This window comes from Sciurus carolinensis, chromosome 9, assembly GCF_902686445.1.
Source record: "Sciurus carolinensis chromosome 9, mSciCar1.2, whole genome shotgun sequence".
NCBI lineage: Eukaryota > Metazoa > Chordata > Mammalia > Rodentia > Sciuridae > Sciurus > Sciurus carolinensis.
In genome coordinates, this window is record NC_062221.1 from 101,386,579 (window position 1) to 101,410,598 (window position 24,020).

Consider the following 24,020-nt stretch of genomic DNA (forward strand, 5'->3'; position numbering starts at 1 on the left):
GCTGGCTTTCTTTTTGTAAATTCTTTTAGCTTTTGTTTATCATGGAATGATCTTATTTCATCATCAAATTTGAAGGTAAGTTTTGCTGGGTATAAGATTCTTGGTTGGCATCCATTTTCTTTCAGAGCTTGAAAAATGTTGTTCCAGGCCCTTCTAGCCTTTAGGGTCTGGATTGAAAAATCTGCTGATATCCGTATTGGCTTCCCCCTGAATGTAATTTGGTTCTTTTCTCTCACAGCCTTTAAAATTCTGTCTTTATTTTGTATGTTAGGTATTTTCATTATAATGTGCCTTGGTGTGGGTCTGTTGTAATTTTGTGTATTTGGAGTCCTATAAGCCTCTTGGACTTGATCTTCCATTTCATTCTTCAGATTTGGGAAATTTTCTGATATTATTTCTTCAAATAGATTGTTCATTCCTTTAGTTTGTTTCTCTAAGCCTTCTTCAATCCCAATAATTCTCAAATTTGGCCTTTTCATGATATCCCATAGTTCTTGGAGATTCTGTTCATGATTTCTCACCATCTTCTCTGTTTGTTCAACTTTGTTTTCGAGGTTAAATATTTTGTCTTCAATATCTGAAGTTCTGTCTTCCAGCTGTTCTATCCTATTGGTTATGCTTTCTATGGAGTTCTTAATTTGGTTTATTGTTTCCTTCATTTCAAGGATTTCTGTTTGGTTTTTTTTCAATATCTCTAACTCTTTATTGAAATGATCTTTTACTTCCTGAATTTGCTCTGTTAACTGTCGATTGGTGCGATCATTCAATGCCTGCATTTGCTCTTTCATCTCATCGTTTGCTTCCCTAATCATTTTAATGATGTACATTCTGAACTCCCTTTCTGTCATTTCTTCTGCCATGCTGTCGTTGGATTTTATTGATGTAACATCTAGATTTGTTTGGGGCATTTTCTTCCCTTGTTTTCTCATATTGTTCAGGGATCAGTGGGTCATTAAGATGTTGCAGATTTCCTCTATCAACTTATAATGTCCCTGAAGATTGCTAGTATATCCCCTCTTATCCTTCAGTAGCCTGAAGTCTTGGAGGAGGTTGATAATGCAGAGCTCCACGAAGAAGCTGCCTCTCTAGGTGTGGTAACCCTCAGGTGGCGTATATTCCCTGCTAGTGGGCAGAGGTGCCTCCACTTGTTGACCAATGGTCATCCAATGGGGAACTAGACTGTGGGCTGAGGCAAGGCCTGTTTGTGCCTATGTCTCTGGCTTTACCGTCCCTGTGGGAAAACCTCCCCCGGCCGGGAAGAGTCACTGGGTGGGGACGTCTCGCTGGTCAGTTGCCCTCCTAGAGGTTCCCCTCAATCTACAACTACCACCTGGGCTGGGCTCTCTTCCTCTGCAATGATCCCAGGGGCCCGGACCTACGTCCTGGGCCTGGAAGCCTCGCCCTTCGCAGGCGAGTCTCCTTAGGCTGCCTCTCCCAGAGGATCTGCCCGCCGCCCTGGAAACTTCGCTCGCCCCTAGGCGTGTCTCTGTGCGGCTCTTCTAGCCAGAAGCCACCTAGCTCCTGGGACCCTGCTCTGCACCAATCGCCTGGCTATGCAGCCCCTCCCCTGAGCCACCACCTGGAGCCCCGTACAATAGCTCCGAGACCCAGAGACCCGCCACACACCTCCTCCTCCGGACAGCCGCCCGGTTTCCGACACAGTCACTAGGAGTCCAAACAACTCACTTCAGGTCTCCTCCTCCCGCGCCAACCACCTGTAGCCCTAGGCAGTCACTCCAAGTCCAAGTGACCCGCCCTGTTCCTCCTCCTCCTCCTTGGGGTAGCCCCCCAGGTGTTCAGGAGCGGTGGCTCCGAGACCAGGTGACTCACCGCGCTCCTCCTCCAGGCAGGCCACCAGTGTTCAGGAGCGGTCGCTTTTAGTCCAATCAACTCACCACTCGCCTTCTCCTCTGGCAACTGCCTGTGGTTCTGATGCAGTCACTCCCAGACTAAGCGTCCCACCGCTCTCCTCCTCCAGGCAGGCCACCAGTGTTCTGGAGCAGCTGCTCCAAGTTCAAACAGCTCGTCACGCAGCTCCTCCTCCGGCAACCGCCCGCGGCTCTGATGCAGTCACTCCCAGGTCAAGCAACACGCCGCGCTCCTCCTCCTCCTCTGGGCAACCTCCCGGCACTCAGGAGCGCTGGCTCTGAGTTCAAACAGTTCACCACGCAGCTCCTCCTCTGGCAACCGCCTGTGGTTCTGATGCAGTCACTCCCAGACCAAGCGTCCCACCGCGCTTCTCCTCTTCCTCCGGGCAGTCCCCCGGCGCACAGGAGCGCCCACTCTGAGTTCAAACAGTTCACCACTCGCCTCCTCCTCTGGCAACCGCCCGTGGCTCTGATGCAGTCACTCCTAGACCAGCGTCCTGCCGCGCTCCTCCTCCTCCTCCGGGCAACCCCCCGGTGTTCAGAAGCGGTTGTTCTGGGTCTAAACAGTTCGCCACGCAGCTCCTCCCCAGGCAGCCGCCCGGAGCCCCAGCGGCTGCTCGAGTCCAAGCGCTATGCTGAGCCGCCTCCTCTACGATGATCCCAGTTGTCCGTGTTTACCGCTCCAGCAGGGGGAGGGGCATCTCGCCGAGCAACTCCACTTCACAAATTCCCTGCGTTCCGGGGCTACCGCCCCATCCGGGACGCCTCCCCAACGGGAGAGACTCACCCGGCGGCTTTGAGTTGGTCCCAAGTCTCTCACTATCTCCTCTTTTGAATCCTGCGTCCTGGAGCAACGTGAAATGCAGCCGCCCTCTAGTCCGCCATCTTGGCCCGCCCCGCTATTAATTATTAATAATATTATTGATGCTTTTATCTCTTTTATTTATATTCCCCACTGAGCACCATGCTCTATACATGTAGCTTCAGATGTATACCATTGTCATAATCTGCTAACATGCTTTCCCACACCAGTTGTTAATATGATATTCTATTCTATTTTGCATACTGCCTCTAAATTACTCTTTCTAGAGAGCACTATGGAAATCACTCCTTGGTTCAGAAAATTGTGTGGAATCTCAACGCCTGAATGTATAAGTTCCAACTCTATCTGGCCCTAGTTCACCTCTTGACATTTCTTCTACTACTTATCCTTCCTCACTGCACTCCTACCACCTGCCTGTCACCTCTCTGCAGAGTTTCTCCTCTACAGCAGAAAAAGGCAAACCTTTGCATTAAACATCGGATTAGAAATATTTGAGACTTTCTAGGACATAAAGTTTATCATAATTACTCGTCTGACCTATAGGACAGAAAAAATTATTACAAGAAATAAATGAATGAGTATAGATATGCTAGAATAAAATCTAAATTTTTCACATTTTTCATGTGGTACCAAATTTATTTTTAATCATTCAAACATTAAGACCATTCTTAGTATAAAATTTCATAAAGACAAAAACAAACAAGTGTTGGACCGACTTTAGTTCATGGGTCATAGTTTGCCAACCTCATTCTACATGTTATCTTACCTAAGTCCTGCTCTTCTTTCACAGTTCAATCTACTCTGTGAATGACACCAAATTGTTAGTACCAAGGGTGCTATCTTCTCCTTACTAAATTTCATTGTGTTTATATAAAAAATTTACCATATTGTTGTGTACCTCTGCAAAAATCCAGTGTCCAGCATGATGGCACGCCAACAATACTAAGTATTTGTTCTTTGTGATGATGACACTGATGCCTGTTAGTCGCATCATATTACATCTTTTTGTACAGAAAGAAAAAATAAAAACCAGTTACTTAAAAACACACTGTGTATATGTAGCTTATTTCATTAAACTTAAGACACAATCCAACTCCTATCACAAAAGTTTATGTTAATGTTTTTGTGAAGTTGGATTTTTTTAATCCTATATACCTGTTGAGCATGATGCTAATTTTTAGCACCAAAAAGTAACTGAATTGATGATACAGCTTATAAAATCATACAATCAGACCAATACAGGATATTTAAATTATAAATGTTAAAAGGAAAATTTTCTTCTGGACATTTTTTTCTGTTTTGATTTTGACCTTGTGTTATGCTATAGAAACCACAACTCCCTGGATTTTGGAATATGGTTTTCATTAAAAATATTTATGGAGCACTCACACTGAACTAAATTTAGTTTCAGAAAACATTGCCACATAGCTATAGCATGTCAAAGTGGTTTTCCTCCCCAACATATTGAGTCTTTATCTGAGTAGATAATTTTAAGTTGTACTCTTAAAACTTGTTTGCTTTTGTACCCCCTCAAAAGAATGTATTTATAAAGTTCATTCCCTCGCAAATTTGAGTCAGCATCTGAAATATTTCATTATAGTATTAAATAGTCAAAAAAGGAATAATTTTCATATTTTAAGAATAAAAGGTAAATAACTTTAAAATGCACCCAATGTTAATACATAAAATGTATCTAATTTTTAGCACCAAATTATGCTAATTTGTTTGACTATAGTAATTGTTCTCTAATATATGTATATGGACACATCATGTTTTATACTTTAAAACCAATGTCATTTGATTCTATACTCAACAATATCAATTTAAATTTTAGAAATATTTAAATATTTACAAATATTTTTCTAAATATAAACTTCCGATTATATTTAGAAATTTTGTTGTATTCCTTTAATTTGTTTTAAAATTCTATCTTAATCTCACATATATTTTACATATATGTCAATAAAAGACTTATTGATCACTGTATAATACTTCTATGCAATAGAAATATGATCAAAATTTTTTAAAATTCCCAACATTTTAAGTGCTAAAAAATTCTTCTGGATTGACATATAATTTTTAGTTTATATAATTGATGAAAAACAATATAACTAGTTTATACATTTTACTAGAAGTTCATCATTTAACAAAATGCACTAATATTCTTATTACTGGAATAAGTCAGGGTTTGTCATCAATTCTATTCTTGTTTCTTTTAATTTTTTGGACATGATCAAGAAGTCATGATTATATTAGTAAGTTCAGAGGAATGAAACTACAGTATCATCCAATATTTTAAATACATTCCTAATTAAGGCATATATTTTAATATACGGAAAAATCAGAGAGTAATTTTTGCCAAAATTTATTTTAATGAAGTCTGTCAAATGAAAACAAAATTGTTTTTCTTTAATTTTATTGAATTTTAAAGAAAGTTGAGCAACCACCTGACTTTGAAAAATTTTATTGAGCAATCATTGTGATTTCCCTCCATCATACAAATACTGTTATATACTATTTGAATACAGATAGTGTCCTCCGAAGGTCCATGTGTTAAAGGCTTGGTCCCCAGGGTGGTGATATTAGGTTAGGTTCTGGATCCATCGGCAGGTGGGACCTCATTGGAAGTTCAGTCATTGGAGAATGTCCTGGAAAGGAATTTTAGGATCTCTGGCATGTCTGTCTGTCTGTCTCTGTCTCTCTTTCTCTCTCTGCTTCCTGGTTCATAATGTGAGCACTTACTCCTTCAGGCTGCCCTCTCCCAATATTGTACTTGAACCTTCAGAACTCTGATCCAAAATAAACCTGTCTTTACTTCATAAATAGGCTGTGTCATTATTTCATTATATTGACACAAAGCTGAGTAATACCAACACCAATAAATCAAAATTCTCTTTGTTTAGCACCACCCAGAGGTTTTTATAACATAGAATAATACACTATGTTAAGACTCAGGAGGGATAAGAAGTAGGCCCTTCTTTTGTAAGATGGGAGAATTTGACTGTAAAAAGAAGGTGGAAAAAGAAATGATATCACTCCTAGACCATGGGCATAGATAGGGAGAGTGCAAGGGAATTGAAAATCAGGAAACTGACTGCCTTAAGAGCCTTTAGATGAGCTAAACTGTCTAAAAATGTCTTCAGGTATGCTCAGAAGTCTCATGTTTTCCAGTTGAAAGTCCATTACTGTAAAGCCAATCCTATGACATAGACATAGAACACTCTGAGAAAAGTCTTGGCCACAAGATGTCACTAAATTTCCATGTTCTCGTTTAAGATATTACAGCTCTCTCCTTCAAAGTAATCAGCAGCAGCATCTGGGTTCTGAACAAAAGGAGGACAAAGTGCTTTGATTCTTTCTTACTTTCTTAATTTTAAAAGAAAATAAGTGACTAGGAAAGAAGGCATGAAAGATAGACAGAGTCATATTGCTGTATCATTTCAGCTGTATGGGCTTTTACAAATTTGTAAAATTTAATAGTAAAATGTAATACAATAAACATGTTTACATGGAATTGAAATTTAATAATTTTAAATTGGTACTATAAAATGAAAAGACTATTGTAAAAATTAATTTATCAAAATCTTCAGAAAATCTGTAACTTTTGTTTATAACAAATCTAAACATGAGAGCAAATTTACCTTAGCATATGAAATGTTTATTCAACAGAACTATAAGTAGCTTCTAATGCTTTTTTCTTACTCAAGAAACTTAGTCTTGAAATAATTACCTTTGTTAAGTCATTCAATATTTATAGTATTCACTATACTGTATGTATCTTGAAGAGTTGTTCATTGGCATGATGCATTTTTTTATGGGTGAAAGTGAAATTCATACAGATTAATAAGGGTTAAAAGAACTGAAATTTCTCAATATTCTAGATATTCAAGATATGCAGTCTAATTAGATATCAAGTTATGAATATTAAACCACATTACTATGTATCTTAAGAGCATTTTAAGTAATCATTCTAACTTTGGCATAAGTAGGCACAAATTAATGTCAAACTAAAATAATCTTCTGGCAATTCCTGCTGGTTTTTACTTGAAACTTAAAACAATTTTTTTTTCTATTTTTTCCAATGTTTTACTCTAAAAGTTTTCAAACATAAAGTTGAAAGAATTATAAGTGAGCACTTGTATATTTATAAGATCCTACTATTCACATTTCAGTGTACTGACTCTATCATGTCTGTCCATTTGATCCTTCCTTAAACTCACTAATTCATCTTATTTGTATAAATGCTTCAGGGTGAATTGCAGATGTTAGCATACTTCCTGATACATGTATCCTAAATACATCAACATGCAAATGATTAAAAGAATTAACTGGGAGGTCATTAGATGGAGGTGGCTCTAGTGCCCTAGATTCTTATGCAAACACACAAAAATCCAAGATACATGAATGCTCCTATCCTAGGAAAACAAAATTTGAGTTTAATCAGTCAGAAACTTCCAATTAACCTGTAACTAGAGACACTGGCAATCAGAAACTGCCAATTAATCTCTAGCTAAAAAATTTATCAATCAGAATCTCCCAATTAATCTTAACTAAGGTCTTTAAAGCTACTGTCACACTTTAAACAATCAAATATTTTCTGTTTTGCTTCTGTGATACCTTACAAGAGTATCCCCCCGTGATCCCCTTCAGTGGAGTCCAAACTATTTATAGTTTCATGCTGCCTGACTTATATCTCTGCTCAAATAAACTCTTTAAAATTTTAACATTGCCTAATTTTATCTTTTAACAATATCACCAACTAGAGTTTAAAACTTCATTGTATGTTTATGTAAAATTTACATATACTACAATCCACAACTCAAATGTGTATTTGCTGAGTTTCAAGAAATACATATACCTACCTACAACAAAACTTTATCAAAATATAGAACATCATGGTTATACTTTTGATCTGGAATGTAAAAACTTCATGCTGCCGTCAACCGTTCCATTTGCTTTAGAACTTCTTGCTAAATAGTCTTGGTTTTATTTTCAAGCTGGTGCTTTGTGTTAAACTGCCATAAAGTCCACTGGTCTCGGAATCCTAATTTACAGTGGTTTCACTTGTTGACTCTTAGGGATATTATTGCAAAAGTGTATGTACAAAGGTAAAGTTTTCCAAAATCTTAGTCTTAATTAACAAACAGGTGCTTTGCATTAAACCCTGGGGCATGAACAATGGTAATTATGGTACAGACTATATTAATTTGGATACATATATATTGGAGAAAACTAAGTCTGATTGAACTCCACATGACACAACTGCTAGATTCAACCAGTGCCACCAAGAGCCTTTATTTTAATAAAAATTTATGCCAGTGAGAAAATCTTTCCATTTTTAATGAAGCAATTTTCTGTCTTAAACATAAGAGAATATGAGTGTGTGCAAGTACAAATACAAAAGGTAAAATATTCACCATTATAATGGTCATGGTGTGTTACCAGCTAAATCATTTCTCCCTGCAATTTCATGTATTTTTACCAGACCTCAGAATGTGATTACGTTTGGAGTAAGAACTTCAGGAGGTAAGATCAGTTGAGGTACTTAGGGTGGGGCTCTAATCCAATGTGACTGTTGTCCTTACATAAGACGAGTTTAGGACACAATCTCCCTAAGCCCTTGAATCCCTTCCTTTATCTTAAACCAAGAGATCAGGCATTTCCAACTCCCTCATGGTATGCTATCTTTAGCTCCATGTTTCATTCAACCAAACAAACTCATGGAACCCTTTCCAACTCCACAAGCACCAATATTAATGCAGAGTATCTGCTTTGTGGGTTTGAATCAGTAAGTTTGATCTGATCCAACTTTATGTTCCTTCCATCATATCACATCCTTTTCAGTCATTCCCCAAATTTCTGTTCATATAAATTAGAAAACTTATATATGACAAATTTATACATTTACTAATTATAAGTTAATAAAGCTTTACTTTGGTAAGGAAATAACAAAGAATATAAAAATCATCTAATGAAAATCTTGCCTGTCCTCCAAAATAATTTATGTAAAGACATATCCTTACTCTACACACTTTTAGAGGAAAGATCTACTGATAAATATGTCATTCTGAAAATATAATGGTGTAATTCATAGAATTTAAACAAAAGATGTATATATGGATAAGGACATATAGGGAAGAATAGAGTTACTTTATATTAGGTAGAGGAGAGTGAAGGGAGGGTGTTATGGGGCTCAACTTAAGACCAGACAGATCTCCACTGAGAAGTCCAAATTTGAGAGTCTTTTTTTTAAGCCGGCCTGCTGACTGTCTCACGCAATGACTATTGGGAGAATAGCACCGACCACAGGGTTGTAGGGGTTCTTATACCAAAAGCCACATCAATCATAAGTGTCTGTTGCTATGATTCAAAATTACAAACTAACACCATGAGATCATCAACAGAGGGGAAGTGGGTCACCTAGGTACAAACTATAGAATAGTTACTAATAACCACACAATTATTGTTTACATGGTACATTGGTTAGGAGCAATAAGGATTAAAAGAGTGCAATTTTTTATTACATAAGAATTGTCATTTTGTGTTGTTAAACATATCACACTAAGTAATTGATGATGGGTACAGAAGCAGTGTATTCCCATGGAAGAAACTTATTCCCTATATAACATGGAGTCTCAGAGCAAAATGGAATCTGTTTAGTCATTTCCTTTATAGTCTGGCCTATAACATTCTCATGGAGCCAGATCACATGCCCATCACATTCCCCACTGACTCATTAGTCTAGAGGTGATTGTAGTGAGTGTGCAACACCATTAGCTTAACAGACTGGATTTTATCTCTAATATATTTAGTTAAACGGTTTATCATGCATGGCCCGATTAACATAACATAATTAGGATGAGAGGTCCTGCTGTCACAGTTATTAAAGTAGTTAACCAGGGGAACCAAGAGAGCAGATTTTGATACCAATTTTTCACAGGTCTCCAGTTCTCCTCCTGCTCCTTGAGTCTTTTTCTAATTAAAGATAAACTATCACAGATAATACCTGAGTGGTTAGTATAGAAACAACAAACCCCAAGGTCATACATAATCCTCCTTGTTTTAAAAACAGCAAATTTAACCCTCTTTTGTTTTGTAAAACTACCTCAGCAGGTGAACCAAGGGAATTTTTAAGTGGTTTAAAGAATTTTTTTTTAATTTACTTAAGTTTAGACCTATTTGTCTACTTAAGGTTTTGAAATTTTGGTTTCCTGTAATGAGGAACTGGCTATGTTTATTCCCACTAGGAGGGGAACTAAGACAGGGGCCACTAGTTTAGATCAATGTATGAGTCCCATATGTTTTCTTTTTCCCTCCCCATCATAATAGTACACCTGGGGAAAGATGTGAACAGTAACACAGAATTCATCCCATTTGGTAATCTTGAAAAGTTGAGGGCCAAGCATGGAGTTATTCCTGACATAGTCCAAGCAAGAGAAAAAAACATGATTAACATTTTTTCAGTCTTTTCTTTAGATGGTGGTTGGGGTCTCTGAGGGCTGTCCATTTTTCTGTTGTCTTAACTCAGATGTGATGAGTCCGTTTTGTGAGTAAGGTCCCCTCCATTTTAGCTGCATGTTAGTCCTTTTTGGAACATTTGACGTATACGTAGTCTTCTGACTGGAATGGGTGTTGGAAATCAGTGGTCTCTTGCAGCTGGTTCTCTCTCATAAGTTGAACCTGTTGGAGAGACTTAACAACAGGTTAGAACAGGAGCAGGTTCTTGGAAAGGGTGGAGGAAGGGCTCTGGAAGCATTAACATTTTAATCTCTCAGAGGTCATTTGCCTCCAACTTTCTGGACCAAAACTGGCCCTTATTTTTGTGATTTAACCCAATTTAACTATCTATCTTGACTGTATTTTATTATTTATTTATTTATTTTAATTATTATCCCTCTAATCTAGGGACATTTTACTGCTGTAAGGATAAAGGGTGATGACCGCTCTTGCTGCTTTGAGCTGAGAGGGGGCAATGTGGGGTGGGGCAAGAGTAAAAAGTTCCTTTTTAGAAATTGGGTCTTTCTAGGGGTAAAAGTTTCTATGAAAGAAACAAAAAACAATGAGTAGAAAATAAATAGCATTGGGAACATGTCAATGAATATCATAAAGATGATAGAAATCAATAATCTCTTACCAGGAGGTAGAAGAGCTGAGACGTTGTTTACATAAAAAAGACCTAACAAAGTCTAACAAGGCTGGAGAGGATAAGGGCTTAATTGTAAATCTTTAACACTGTTGGAGTTATCAGGAATGTAAACACAATATTTAGATAAGTTACCTAATGTCATCTGATTTTTATAAAATAGCTTTTTATTGGTATGATCTTTTTGTTTAGTAGTGATCCCTTTATTTTTGTTACTTAGGACTAGAGAATCATACTAGCAAACATTAAGTCTACCTGTATCAGAGGTTAGGGAGACCTGTAGGCCTTAAACTGACTAAAAGCTTAGAACTCTGGCAGTTTCTCTTGATAGTTATCAGGCATTTTTATCTAAGAATCTTTTTCATCACCTCCAGTTTTACTTAGTTTTTGGGGGGCTAACACAAGTGTACATCTCAAGTCACATTAAAATAACAATTGTTTTGTTTTTAAAATGTCCAGGATGACTGTGTTTTGGTTTTAACTGTTTTGCTAGGTGTTTAAGACCAAGCTTGTCAAATTGACTTTGTTCCTATCTGTTGTTAAGAGTCAGCTGAGTTCCTATAGGGGTCATTTATGGGGAACTTGAGAGCAGCTTCTTAGCTCCTTTAGTGCCATTTACTAGGTAGGGTCTCTTTGATGAGGTGGCTTCCTCTGGAAGTATTAGGGATGTTTTCCTTTTCCAATGACCCTTCTCTGCAGTAGGTGTACTGATTGGCTTTTTAGCCTCTAGTGGTCTCATCAATCTCCCTGATCAGAAGGTCGTGTGGCCCAGGATTACAAAGCTCCTTAAAGAAGTTCTCTTGTTCCCTGGATTCAGGCAGACTCTGAGGGCAAGAGCCAAATATTTATTTTCTTGGCCCCTTTATTTTAATCTTAATTTTTAAGTTTTGATATTAAACATCCAGCAAGTTAGTTTCACCAGTCATACAGTAAGAGTACTGGCTTTAACTTTAAGGTCTATGAGTTTATAGTCATTTACCCACTTTTATTTAATTCTGGTCTATATTATCTGTCCTATAGGTGATGGTTTATTATCTCAAATTAATTTAGATTGTTCTTGAAGCAGTACCTCTGTAAAACATCAGTCAACAGTTACAGAGTTTACAAGGAAAATACAAAATGGAATTAACAACAGTAAAAACATATTAGTTGTGTAATAGCTATCTTAAATTTTGGTTGAGCTATATATTATATCCCCTGTTTGAGATCACAGTAATTTTACAACAAAAAAACAATCTTTTGAATATACTTTAAGTGAGCTGAAGTCTGACTTGGAGTAAAGTGGGAAGCAGAGCCTTATCTCAGGTAAGGCGGGGCTCTTCATAAATCTTAGGTAAAGTGGTCTAGTTCTGAAACTAATCTTTATCTTTTTTTAAATATCATTTTATAAAGTTTACATATATTGTTTCCTAAGTCTATATGATGTTAGTGAACACAGTATTATATTACATTTAAAACATGAATCAAAGAAAGCTGAGAGAGCTTTTAACTTTCCTTTTGTGTAGTAAAGTAGCAAAATGTTTTCCTGCTTCATGATATTAACCTTTAAACAGATCAGACTCTCTTTATCTTTTAGAAATACATTTATATTTTTTATCCCAGTGTAGAAGGTAACATAAGATTCCAGTCCAGTTACACAGCATTACATGATATAAATAAATCCCCAATAAAATTTCTTATTCTGATAAGTTTAAAATTACCATTACAACTTTAGGTTGGAGAACACCAGCTTGATAAAATGTTCTTTTAAACTTTTTAAAGACTTGTATACCTGGAAGATATGAACACATTTAATATATAAATAAGAGTAATAGAATCATAATTACATTGATGTTTTTATATTAACCATGTTTAACTTTTAAAGAAAATTTAGAATTTGTAATGTAGTATAATACTATAACAGTTGTTGTTTAACCAGAGTTGTACAAACCCCCAATTTTTAAGACTAGTTGTTCTAGGGAATAAAACTTAACAGACACAATGTCAAGAGTAAATTAATGTTTTGAGAATTATTGGTCATTTTAGCATATAGATTGAACTTTGGTTTATATCAGTACATTAATATTTGACCTTAGGAAAAAACCTTGAATAGTTTTAACTGTTGTGTCACTTATAAATACACATAAACCTTTAAAAATTTACCCTTAATTTACATGTTTTTAATCTCTTAATTAGATCCTCTTGCTATTTACTTGGATGTATTACAGCTTTATTTTATCACATAAAGACATTTTTACCTAGAAAAATTTTTTACTAAATATATTTTTACATCAAAAACCTTGTAATGTTTTAATCTGTTGATTCCCCTTTTTAAAATTTATATTCTGAAACAACCCTTATAAATTTCTGAATCTAGATAAACTACTCCATTTTAATCAGATGAAATACTTTGTTTCTTATAGAACTCTATTTATTATAGTTGAAATATTTGGGACCCTTTATATAGAACAATACTTGTTAAGATTTTTAGTACTCATGTTTTCAGTGATAAAGTAAATTTAAATCCTTTTTTATTTACCAATTTATGAGAACATCAAAAATGTTTTAAGTATGTTACCCTGTGGAACTTAAGGAGTTAAGAGTACTTGATGTTATATTTAACAGTTAGCATTTTAACACTCTAAACCAATCAGATGTCTCTAACAAACACATCCATGATCAATCCCATATATGTTAAATGTAATTTAGTTATTTTTAAATTAAGATATCAGAGAAGTATATTGGGCCAGATCAGTCATTTCTTTCCTGTTGAAGAAAAATCTAGAAACAACAGATATTAGACATTTTATAAAATTAACATTTTATTATTTTTTGGCCACCTAGAAACAAAACTGTGTTAGTAACTTGAAAGCCATACATTTGTTTACCCAATTTAAAAACCTTTGAAATCATGTGAATCAAAAGCATTTGGGTCCATTTTTAAAATTTTTAATTTATGAGCTCACATGTCAATTTTGGTACCAAATATATGTAGACATGACAATACACCGGTGTACATATACATAAAATAAACAGATGGACAAAGACCTTATAGCTTATTTTTTAAAAACCCATTAGATTGAGAGTTAACCCTTGTAAACTGGCCTCTGAATGAAACAGAGCATTAAGAAAACTTTATAGTTGGATAAAATAGGTCTGATCAAAAATTAACCTACATGCACCAGATTGAAATTTTTTTTTAAATTTATTTTTATTGTAAACAAATGGGATACATCTTGTTTCTCTGTACATGAAGTAGAGGCATACCATTTGTGTAATCATACATTTACCTAGAGTAATAGTTTTTGATTCATTCTGTTATTTTTTTTCTCCACCCCCCCCCCCATTGAAATTATGAACTCAAAAAATAGAATCTTAAAAGTCTTTTTGGCTTCCATCCTGATGTGGTCCCTTTCATCAGAGATGAAAGGGCATTAAGAGAATATAGACAAAGGTTATGCCCTGTCCCTTCCTGAAGAATTTCCTGAAGAGACAGCAAGGGAGCCTGCTTCCATTGGTCTGCTTGGGAGAGGTCTTGTTCTAAACTGGTTTTTCTGTTCTCTTGGATAGCAGTCATCAAAATTTTAGCCTGGCATTTTGATGGACCAACTCCAGTAGTTGGAAGTTTCTATTGGCAGTTTACATTTTAATGTAAGCTTCAGTGAACATGGTTAAAAACCTTTTTTAACCATTTTTTCCACCAAATTCAACTATAAAACATTTGATCAGGATGTTAATTCTGCCCAAAGACAATTTGATGGTCCCCTGAGGAGGCCATCTGACCTCAAAAGTTGGTCATTCTCCCTCACGGAACTTAGAGAAAACATGTCACAGCAGGTCCCCTTGTCAGCGGCTCTTCTCTGGAATTCCTGGAAATTTGTCAATATGCATTGAAGGGTGTATATGATGAACATGAGGGAGACTGACCCATGTCCAGTCAAGGCAACAAAAAACAGAAAAAGACAAACAAACACAGAACAGGCAAGACACCAAAGACAATGACAAGTGGCCACTCCTGATTCCTAACCTGAGGGCCTGGGCAACATCTTGCCAGTCCCAGACTTGGGAAGTAATGCTGCGTCCAGCCTTCCTCAGAGTCCCCAGATACGGATCTTCCAGAAACAGACTAACGGTTCCCCCGGGGGTGCAGAAACAGGTGACTCTTGGAGAATTTAGTTCAGTTCTGGGGCAGGGCTCCAAAGACGTGCAGCCTGGGGCTGCAGAACATCTTTCAGAGGCCTTCCCCTAGGAGCGACGTTGTGGCCTCTCCCCTCCACAGGAGTTCCCAGGTCAGTGGTAAGTGGTGGTTACCCACCAGGCAGAGAGGATCTCGCTGGGGCCTTCAAACGTTATGGGGCTCAACTTAAGAACAGACAGATCACCACTAAGAAGTCTAAATTTGAGAGTCTTTTTTAAGCCGGCCTGCTGACTGTCTCATGCAATGCCCCAAAAAATTACTATTGGGAAAACAGCACCGACCACAGGGCAGTAGGGGTTCTTATACCAAAAATCACATCAATCATACATGTCTGTTACTATGATTCAAAATTACAAACTAACATAATGAGATCATCGACAGAGGGGGAAGTAGGTCACCTAGGTACAAACTAAAGAATGGTTACTAATAACCACACAATTATTGTTTACATGGTACATTGGTTAGGAGCAATAGGGATCAAAAGAGAGCAATTTTTTATTACATAAGAATTGTCATTTTGTTAAACATGTCACACTAAATAACTGATGATGGGTACAGAGGCAGGGTGTTCCCATGGGAGACAATTATTTCCTATGTAACATAGAGTCTCAGAGCAAAATGGAGTCTGTTTAGTCATTTCTCTTATAGTCTGATGTATAACATTCTCATGGAGCCAGATCTGTCATCCCATCACGAGGGGAAGGGGTATGGGGGAAGGCATGATAGTAGAGCGAAACAGACATTATTACTTCATGTACAGGGATGACTGCGTGACCAATGTGATCCTGCAAAATGTATAATCAGAAAAATTTGAGCTTATACTCTATGTATGATCTATCAAAATGTATAAATGCATTCTACTGTCATGTACAACTAATTAGAATAAAATAAAAAATTTAAAAAAATTTTTTTTATGTAGATACACACACACACACACACACACACACAACGTGCGCATATGCATGAAACTAGGCAAGTGCTCTACCAATGAGTTACACCCCCAGCCAAAAATATTTAAGTTTTCTTTCTCACTTCTATACCAAAAATATTTCAAAATGAGTCTTGATTGCATGGAAAGTGAAAGCAGAAAGTAAAGTGAAACCCAAATTGCCAAACACTGAGGTTATGAAAGAACAGAATATAAGGGACATTGAATGGTTGTTAAAATGCAGGTGACAATTTGTTCAATTATTTGTATGAAAAGTAGATTACTGATTTTTTTAACAACATATTGTCAGGTCAACATAAGCATACAACTTGTTGAAAATTTTATAAGAATGATGTATATATTACTATATCCATAAAAAAAGAGGAAGTGTGTCACTCTTCTGCTGAGATGAGACGTGATTTACAAAGCTTCCTTATTTTTTTGTTATACTGGGATTGAACCCAGATCCTTATGCATGATAGACAAGTGCTCTACTACTGGGTCACATCCTCTGTCCCAGTTGTGTGTGTGTGTGTTTTAATTTTTATTTTAAGACCCAGTCTCAATAAGTTACCCAGGGGGTCTCAAATTTGCAATCCTCCTGCCTACGTTTCCAGAGTAGCTGAGATTACAGGCATTTGCCACCTTGTCAGACTGACTTACGAAACTGTTTTTCTTACTGATTGACCTATGTAATTCTTTTTCAGTCACATGCTTTCTCTCACAATACTCTTTATACCTACTGTCACTAAAAGAAAAATCTACCTGCAGATGGCATTAAATGGGTTCTCATTCTGTCCTTTGTATTTACCTCAGAGAATTTTCATGTTCATTGCAGTATTTGGATGTGGTTTTGAATCAGTCCCCAAATGTACTCTTTCTGAAGCAAGCGGAAACATTGAGATGGTGGGGAGAAAAATGAAGCTCTGTAGAACTGAGCCCTTTGCACAAGAGTCGTGTAATCTTGAAATAATCCTATCTCCTTGTCATTAAAATTCACATTATGAACTTGGAGGAATGGCGCTTCAAGACAGTAGATCGGTTGATATGCCACTTGAGCAAGGCACCTAATATCAAGGGAAAGCCTGTTACTAATATCTCAGAGAAATACTTTTAATCTCTTCCCTTAGCTCAAAACCTCATGCGAGCACTTTTTCTCTAATAGTCACTATCAGAAGATAAAAACAATTTTGTTAACTTCCTGCCCAGTTTTTCCCAAAACATTATAATGTAGATTTAAGCGATCAAAATTGATTATAGGGGTTGAGGATATAGCTCAGTTTTTAGAGTGCTTTCCTATTAAGCACAAGACCCTGGGTTCAATCCCCAGCACCGCAAAACAAAACAAAAACAAAATTGATTGTATTTTCTACGCCCTTCAACAATGTATCTTCATCTTGATAGTTTCTTATTATACTTCTTTTAAAAAAGGGATGTGTCATTGTTGGGGTTCTTTGTATAGTCCTTTTATTTACCCAACAATCATCTTCAGGGTTGCCCAAGTAGCTGGGGCTCCATCATTAAATGTCATGATTCACCCCTTCTAGTCCCAAAACTTATGTCCCAATAAAGTCTATATTCATGGGTTTTCAGGGATAAATGGAACAAGAAACTATTAAGAACTTCTCATATATTTAATGCACCTGTCAAATAATGATTCATATACTTCACATAGTGGTTTTGTCTGAAAAATGAAATATCTTTTTGAATACATGGTAAGAATTGCTCTTCCATGTTGTGACCAAATTGTTATATCCTTTTGAATTTTTTTAATGTCACTTAATGCTATAAAGTTTTTTTTAACATAGTTCTTCACAATATATTTCAGTTGTCTATCCAGTATTCTAAGTATGAAATGCTATCAAATAGATCTGATTTATAGGATAACATAAAACAGAGAAAGATTCTCCATTAATATATATAGTGCCATTAGTGGTTGTTATTTTTAGTTTCTTTTTCTTAGAATAATTTACTATATTTTTTTGCTGATAGCATTTCAGAGTGAAGTAGTTTTCAAGAGTAGATTTCCACAGAGAATCAGAAGTATAACACTCCAATGTATTTTATTGTGTTGACAGTTTATGGCTGGATGTATATAATTTTTTTCCATTTTTTTTCAAAAGTCTTGAGTGATGAAGAATCATGACTTTCTCCACTACTGTAGTGCTCATATAAAGTTTTAGCAGCTTTCAAAACAGAGTTACGAGAATTCAGACCGAGTTGGCCCAGAACTTACTTCATCAATGGCTACCTTAGTCATTTGGTTACGTGGATGAGTTTGAATTTGAACATATGTATGTGCCAGGAGCTCAGGAATGGATATCCTCTTATTAAACCACACTTTAGGGTCCCTTATTAAACACCACTTTAACACATCTTGAACGTCTTTCTCTGGAATATCAGGAAATTCAATGGAAATTCAATGTCATGATTAGGGTCAATTATGGCATGTAACTTAGAAATCTGATTAATTATATGCTGAAATGGTGTTCCCCATAAGTCATATAGTACAAACTGCATCCTAAGGACCAAACATCACTTTTGGGGCTTATCTTCAACTTGGATGTCCCATTCTTTCTTGAGGAAGACATATCTTTGATTGCTTCCGGTGGCATGATTAACGGTGCCAACCTGAGAATCTTTAACAATACTTGTATCTGGTTTCATTTGGTTTGCAATCCCAAAATCAATTAGCTTTAGCATTCCATCAACTATCAGAAAAAAGGCAGGCTTCAGATCACTATGAACAATGCCATGTTGATGGATTGTGTGTACTGCTCCCAACATATTTTTCCAGTAACTCTTGCGCTCCTATGGATTGATAGATTTCTTTTTAAGCCAACTATTACGATCAATATTTCCACATTCCATTACCATGTAGATGTACTGGTCTGTGATGTCATAATCATAAAGTTGAATAATCTTATCACTAGGTTGTAATTTTTTTTCAAATAAGCTATTTCATTCTGATAACTACCTACCAGTAGTTTGTTTCTTCTACATACACATTTAATAGCATGTATCTGCTTCTTTTCATTCAACACCTGATACACCTTACTTGAACATCCACTGCATATGTTTTAATATGGAATAAATTCTTCCTTTAACTGCAATGCATTCGTTTGTTGAAGATCCCAAAATCTAAGTTTTGAAGAAGAGTAGTGGGCACTTGCTGCTGCTGCTGTTGGAAACAGGCCAGCAGGCTGTATGGTGTTGATGACGGACACATGGCTGGAAAATCATTCTTCAAAATGTTTGTTACTAATGAGACAGTTTTTACAAGCTTCTTAGCAAGTGTCTTGTACTTGGCTTTATGGATACTCTGGATGTGTCTATAATTTTGGACTCTTGCATGACAAATTTGAAACTGGAGTGTATTATTTAACACTTGCTCAGGAAAAAAATTACCTTATTAAGTTCACTTACCAGAGAAATCTGTGTTTTTAAAATAATGTGAAAACTGGTGACATAAATATTTGACAGGCAATATGATCAGCTGATCCATAGTTGAAGGGGTTGCAGGCCAAAGACAACTTCATATAGTCATCATGATTTTGTTTCAGCTATTAGGAAACATCAGTTACACACAATCTGCACATGCATACAATCTGCAATATACACACTGTTTTCACACCGACCTTTTTTCCACCATCTGCATTGTGGTATTGCTATTTTTATCATTTTTCAACAAGCAAAGTTAGTGAATTAGATGTAACAGTATAATCTGTAAAGTGCAAACTTGGCAAGCATTCAAATTATAGAAAAGATCATTAGTGATGGTGATGATGAACACCCTGCTAACTTTGTTGGTTATGGTTAAACTGACCAACACAACGATTCACAACCAACCAACCATGCACTTTCAATTTCAAAAAAAAATTTTTTTTCCCTGGTACTGGGGATTGAACAGTACCTCACACAAGTTGGAAAAGCGTTCTAACACTGAACTACATCCCCATCCTTAACAATATAGTTAAACTGAATGGAATTTTCATGAAAATCATCTTCCATTTGAAACTTTTAAAAATATGTGAATTATTTACATAAGATTTGTAAAATATATATGAATTATGTGGGAAACCACTTTTTGTGCTTTTATTTCTCTGAAACTGCCAGACTACCAAGGATAACCATTCTTTTAGCAGCATTAATCTAGTCAAGAGTATAGGATTGTACAATTTTAGATAAACATCAAAAGATGACAATAGAAGAGATCACAGAGAAGTACTTGATAAAATAAACTCTTTATTCAACAGTAAAAATTACTTTATACAAGTTAAACAAAATGAGAATTGTATAAGAAACTAGAAGAAACAAATATTTTATATACTGAATGCCTTCTGTTAAAAATACCTGGCACATATTAAATGCTCCATTAAATGTTTACTAAAAAGAATGTTTACCAGAAAGAATGCTTGAAACATTAATGCATTCTTCCCCCTCCCTTTTCCTGGTATTGAGGACTGAACTCAGGGGCCCTCTACCAATGAGCTCCTTCCCCAGTTCTTTTCATCTTCTTTTTCTAGACAGTCTAAATTGAACAGGCAGGTGTTGAACTTGTGCCTCCTTCCTCAGCCTCCCACATAGCTGGGATTATGGGTGGGCACCACCACACTCAGTCACTGATGAATTCTTTAAAATCAACTTTCTTCTCCACCCTAAACTCTTGCTCTAGCATAAGTTGCCCATAAAAATAGTCTCTTGCGTTTATTTCTTCTAATTCCTCGGAGCTTAATGATGTCCAGTGATTTTATAATTACTCTACCAACCGCTCCAGCATTAACATCCTTGGTATGTTTGAATTGTTGTTTATTCTTGTTTCTGTACTCTAGGTTCTACTCCATTCAGTGCACTGAGTGTTGCAAAACTTTCTGCTTTAATGAGCATGTTTTATTAAACTTCTTGAAATAACTGAATGATTTTATGAGTAGCATCACCCAAGGACCATGCTTTCAACAGAAAAGGAAAAATCTGCCACTTGGGTCCAATGTCAATCTTAAATATTTGCCAACTTCTGTTACTCAGTCTCTTAGAAGGAATTAACTAGATTGGGTTATTTTATTAATATCTTTATTCTCCTCAACTTACAGCAATGGGGTTACATCCAGATAGATTGATCATAAATTGAAAATATCTTATGTCAGAAATACATTTAATGCACCTACCCTACTGAAAACATAGTTTGGCCTACCTCACCCCAAACATGCTCAGAACATTGACAATAGCCCACAATAGGGCAAAATAATCTAACACCAACTAACTTTTATTTATTAACACTTAATAAAGTGTTAAATATTTTACATTTATTGAATACTGCATCGAAAGTGAAAAACAGAATAAGTTATTCTGTGTAACAAGCCTGGGAAAAGATCAAAATTCAAAATTTAAAGTACAGTTATCTATTCAATGTGTATTGCTTTCACACAATCAAATTGAAAAAGCTTAAGTAAAATCATCATAAGTTGGGGACCATTTGTACTGGCAGTCTTTAATTTGGTTTTCTGTCAAACCATTTTGCACTTTTCTTGATTAAAACATGGAAATATATTGTGAACACATACAACAAGGCAGAAAAGTTTAACAAAACTAGTTTCAAACAGCTTTGGAATTTCTGTGATTAGGAAAAAAATTAAATGTCATACTTTTGTCCATTTTCTAATCTATATATCATATAGAATATTTTTTATCTCATTTTGTTTTTTCCCTCCTATGGACAGAAATACACATACTGCCCACACATATACATAAAAATGTATTCATGTATATATGAGGAACACAAAGTGTGTTTTTCAATAAGCTAAAATTACTTATGAGGAAGTCAAATAATAGAGAATTAATTTCTTCAACAATAAACTACAAATTCCTTTAAAATAATGTTCAATTTCTGAGGAGGTATACAGTCACAACCACGTCACTTTAAAATCACAGCAGACCTCAGAAGTCATTTAAACTAGATGGATCATTTTTATATATGATGAAATTGAGAAGTAAGAGTTTAAATTAGACTGGAAACAAAGAACAAGAAAGAACATCAGCTCTGCAGTTTAAACATAAGATGAATCAAAAAAAAGGCCATATGTATGATTTTCACAACAAAACTATGTGAAGTTCAGTATGCTACTTAAACTCAGTTTTTTCACCTTTTACAACAGCATATTAAGACCCTGATAATTCTATTACAGTGTTGGTTATGTTAGAGCTCACATATCATTCAAGAAGATAAGTTTGTCTTTGTTTATTAAAGAAATATTCACTGAGCACCTAATACATAAATATGGTAGGCACTCTTTGACAGGGAAAAGTCTAGAAATTTTAAGGCTCTGAATAGAAAGTAGCACTCTTTTTTTTCAGGGTTGGGGATTAACTCAGGACTTCATGCAAGGTAAGCAAGCACTCTATCACTATCACTGAACTACATTTCCAGTCATTTATTTCCTTAATTATATCTTTAATAAATATCTTTTGAATACCTAGTTTCTGTTCAAGTGATGAAATTATATAACCATTATAGTCCCTGCTCTTATATTAAAATCTAATGGAAAAGATAATTATATAAATTAACAAATAATATCTAAAGCATTACCAATAAGCTCTGATAAACAGTAAGAGAAGATTTACTTAGTTAAAAGAAGAGAAAACATTTAAATCAAGTCCTCAAAGATGAAAATGAAACAGTCATGTAAAAAGTTTGGGAAAGATTATTCTAGACACACATTATACTCAAAATTCCTAGAGAAAACATGCTTGACTTATTGAAGAAAAATTACTTAAACAATATAGATAAAAGCATTGTTGCTTTGGAAAGAGGACAACCAACCAGCAAATGACCATCTTCATGCTGAGAATAATTAGTCAGAAAGGATCCATATATATAAAATCTTATATATAAAAGAAGCAATATTGCTCTTTAGTTCGAATATCTGGTTATAAGGGCTGTAACATTAGCTATGACAGCTTATAAGTTACTCAACCTTGGTTTTCAATAAAAGATGGATAATGGTATCCATCTCATATAGCTGTCAGCAGGACATAGATCAAGTAACTGACATAACTGGCATTTAAAAAAATCACTCCAAATTTAGCCATTTTTCATCCTATGCAAGAAACTTGGGAAGAGAAGGCTGCAAAATAAGAAAAACCAGTTCTTGATATTTACAACCTAGGGAGACAAAAGTAACCTGTATGTAACAATCTGATAACAATTAAGCATAATACTAATATTTGCACAGTAAAAGATGAGAGATGAAAAAGATAATGCAAATTTATAAACTAAATGCTCCAATGATAAGGATTTCCTCAGTAGTTATATTTTCAGAAAACAATGAATCAGAAAAGTAACACAGTTGGTAGTGGGTGATTTTTCTTTCAATTCTTTCAATGTAACTAATTTCACATTTGCTATTTACCATATCTACAAACTGCAGATGAAAATCACTAACTACAAAGTTTCACTAAATTACTCACTAAAAACAGTAACGAGGAGATTTAGCAGTACTAGGAATAGAATTTACGAGGTACAAATTCTAGGCCAACAATTCCATGACTAACACAAATGGTTAAGGAGTTTCTGATTTTATATATTGCAGTGAACTCAGTAAATATCACATACAATTTAATAACATTTTTCTGAAAGATTATTGGGAAGGGTCATACCAGAAAAAATAAAGTTAAATGCATTTAGCACATTCTGATACAGTATGGAAACTTTTTCCTTCCAACTCTAAGTGATCTGTCAAAATACCCTGTATTCTGTGAAAATCTACATGTGACACACTGTAATTCCAGTTATTGGGAAGACTAAGGCAGGAGGCTTGTAAATTTGAAGCCAGTTTGGAAAATTTACTGAGACCTGTCTCAAAATGAAAAGGTCTGGGGATGTACTTCAGTGGTAGAGGGCCCTTGGATTCAACAGGGAGGCCTACATAGTTTAGCTAGAGCCATAGAGCTATTTGTATTTTCATTTTTATTCTTTCTGTCTAAATAAAAGGTCCTATCTGAAGCCTTCAAAGGGACTAATGAAGCTCTTGTCAATAAACAACCCAAACCCAGAGGTTGAGATTTAAATTCATCATAAATTTGGG

At 35.6% G+C, this 24,020-nt stretch overlaps 1 pseudogene; it reads right to left on the minus strand.

Annotated features, from left to right (window-relative positions):
* Positions 1-18,017: 18,017 nt before the first annotated feature.
* On the minus strand, positions 18,018-19,597 carry LOC124993720 (dual specificity protein kinase TTK-like; annotated as a pseudogene).
* Between the last annotated feature and the right edge of the window lie 4,423 nt (positions 19,598-24,020).